We start from the raw sequence: 2924 nt of genomic DNA, 5'->3' as shown, positions 1-2924 counted from the left end.
GGTCCTGTTGGAGCTCTAAACCTGGTCCTGTTTAGAGCTCTAAACCCGGTCCTGTTGGAGCTCTAAACCCGGTCAAGAAGTTCTGATCCGACTGATAGTTTTCACTCAGAGACTGTTTTTCTGAGGCTTACTTTTCAGTTTGTTTCTGTCCGTTTGATAAAAGAGGCTCTCTAAGCTCCACCTCCTCTCGGGAATCACCATGGTAACCAGCAGCCTCTTATTTGTTCTAGTTTTAAAGATGGCCGCTTTAATAGAGCAGTTTGGTCCTGATTAGATCCAACTGGGGATTTAAAGTCTAAAAATCCCTTAAAGGGCAAACAGGAAGAGCTTTTACTCTGAAGTTTTAAAGTAAAAGTCTCTTTAAAATAAGAGTCTGGCTCTGTCACAACTTAGATTATTAGAAAATAAAAATCCTGTTGGCTGTAAGAAGTTTATAGATGTTTACTGAATTGGAACACTTCACCATTTTATTCTAAATATTTTATAGGTTTCAATGAAAAGTTGTCATTAATTTGTCTTCTTGTCCTAAATGTGATCAGACGTCCTGTTTCTCAGTAAAGCCTGCTGAGACGAACCCAGGAGACATTGTCTGTCCAACAGTCTGTCCTCAGAGAGACATCCTGCTGTCCGCTTGGAAACGAGTTACGACCCGGCAGCAGCTCAGAGTACATAAAGAAACCATAAAAGAAGAACATCGATGGCCCAACGAAAACGTTTATCATCGTAGCACCGACCTGGAGACACGTCCTGGCAGGTTGGACAGCTGATCGATGTCCTCAGACCAGGAAGGACCAGCAGCAGACATTCAGGAAGACTGGAAGCAAAATTAAATAAAAACAACTTTCTGTTACTTACTTGTTTTATCTAAATAAAACAAGCTGTTAGAAACAGATCTATAAACAAACAATCAAAGATCATTATTTAGATTTTCTCTCTTTCTGCCTTTGATCTGTTTCCTACATTCATTTATTTATTTTGTTATTTGACTTGTTTATAATAAACTAAATCAATCAAACAGTTTTAGCCTCTACGTTTTTAGCTGAACTGTTTGAATTCTCGAAGGTCAGCATAAAGCAGTGAAACAGTAGCTAGAAGCTAAAAGCAGCTAAACCTTTGAGTCTTTTTCCTAACGGTTGCCTGGGAAACACGCTCAGTAAACACATTAACATCATGGAGACAAAATGTCCTCTGTCCCTCTGTGTCCCCTGGTCCACTGGTCCACTGTTCTGAACGCTGGCGACCCAACAGCTGCTGCTAACAGCTGCTGCTAGCAGCTGATGCTAACAGCTGATGCTAGCAGCTGCTGCTAACAGCTGATGCTAGCAGCTGATGCTAACAGCTGATGCTAGCAGCTGCTGCTAACAGCTGATGCTAACAGCAACAATTCTACAAATGAGTGATTTTAACCCACTCTTTGGGTCGAAACCTTGACCCGTCTGCTGCTGAGTTAACTGAACCCGGGTCGGCCCATTTGGACCCAAACTGGGTTGTTTTCCACCCAGCAGCTGCTGGTTTCAGACCTCCTCCTCTTCTTCTTCTTCTGCTGTTACAGAAGGATTTACGTTTCGCTCTGATGGCTCAGAAAAAGCAGCATGTGTGTTTCTGAAGCTTCTGGTTTCTGCAGAAACTCTCCACATGTTTAAAGGAAAGGCCAACCAGCAGCAGGACGTTGCAGCGAACACGTGTCGCATGAATAAAACATGTGAGGAAGAGTTTTCCTGTTTGACACGCGCAGCTTCTGTTTCTGCTGAGCTCAGGATGAAGCTGCAGAGGACAACACTGATTTTCAGCTCTTCACACACCATCAGCTGCCTTTTCCTGCACATCCTCCTGGTGACGTCCTTCATATCTGAGGGAGTTTTTACCAACATGAGGAGAGAATTACTGCCTTCATTTATTTATTCACCTGTGTTTAACCAGGCTGAAGGCAGCTGAACAGGTTCTCCGGAGAACCTGGAGAACATGAAGCTCCACACAGACAGAGTCCAGGTCCAGTCCGGGGCTTGAACCCAGAACCTTCTCGCTGTGAGACAACAGTGCACCTGTCAGGTTCATCTGTGGTTAGAACCATCTGCAGATATGTTCTACTGAAGAAGAATATCGACCCAAATTTACCTCCAGAGGCTGTCGGACCAGCTGATGTTCCCAGAACCTCTCCGTTGACCCGTTCACCTGCTGAGTGTGAAATATATCTGCCAACACAAGCCAACATGGCTGGAAACTAAACACCCAAACTGGAGGAGAGCCAGGTTCTCCTGGGAGGTTCTCCAGGGAGGTTCAGGGTCCCCAGGTGTTCCACATCACACTGATTCTGCAGCTGCAGGAAAGAGGGGAAAATCCAACCACACCAGGAAGCAGGAGGGATTACACCGCCCATATTTGGTCGATGACATGGAGGAGGAGCCTACATTTTTAAAAACAATTAAAAAGTCTGATTTCCTGTAAAGTTATAGAACATGACGGTATTTGTGGAGGTTCAGTGAATGCATCCTGATGTGAGGCTGAAGTTGGGTCAAGTTATTTCATGTGTGTGTGTGTGTGTGTGTGTGTGTGTGGAACCTTGGTTTTATTTCCCATCTGCAGGTTAGAAGCTGGATTTCAGCCTCCATGCTAAGCTAAAGCTAACCCCTGGCTAAAGGGTCTCAACCTTCTCTCTTGTTTATATTTGAAGCCAAAAAGTCAGTTGTTGTGGGAGCTGCCATGTTGTATTTTTGGAGCCAGAGTCCCGCCTCCACGCCGACAGGCTGTCAATCACAGTGACGGGGTTTAGACCCAAATCACTCATTCATTCCTGATCAAACAGCAGGAAGATCAACAAGAATCAAGAGCTGAAACATTTATCTGAAGTGTGTTTTTGTGTTTTAGGCAGGAAAATGTCCCATTCATTTACATAAAGGGGCGGGGCTTAAAACTGCACTGGAACC

At 44.5% G+C, this 2924-nt stretch overlaps 1 protein-coding gene across 5 annotated transcripts in view; it reads right to left on the bottom strand.

The window, feature by feature from the left end:
* kcna1b (potassium voltage-gated channel, shaker-related subfamily, member 1b) overlaps positions 1-2462 on the bottom strand; it is a 19693-nt gene extending 17231 nt beyond the window's left edge. For 2 of the 5 annotated variants that reach the window (XM_037981299.1, XM_037981301.1), the window contains exons 1-3: positions 2116-2387; positions 1907-2023; positions 735-814 (exon numbers count right to left, since the gene is read on the bottom strand). The gene's annotated coding sequence lies outside the window, so the exon portion shown is untranslated. Of the gene's footprint in view, positions 1-734; positions 815-1906; positions 2024-2115 lie in introns of all 5 variants that reach the window. The other 3 variants (XM_037981298.1, XM_037981300.1, XR_005234438.1) reach the window with 2 other exon arrangements.
* Positions 2463-2924: the final 462 nt, after the last annotated feature.

The sequence above is a fragment of the Kryptolebias marmoratus genome, linkage group LG18, assembly GCF_001649575.2.
Source record: "Kryptolebias marmoratus isolate JLee-2015 linkage group LG18, ASM164957v2, whole genome shotgun sequence".
NCBI classification, from domain to species: domain Eukaryota; kingdom Metazoa; phylum Chordata; class Actinopteri; order Cyprinodontiformes; family Rivulidae; genus Kryptolebias; species Kryptolebias marmoratus.
The sequence above is the reverse complement of the archived record's forward strand: the minus strand, read 5'-3'. Positions and strand labels throughout refer to the sequence as shown.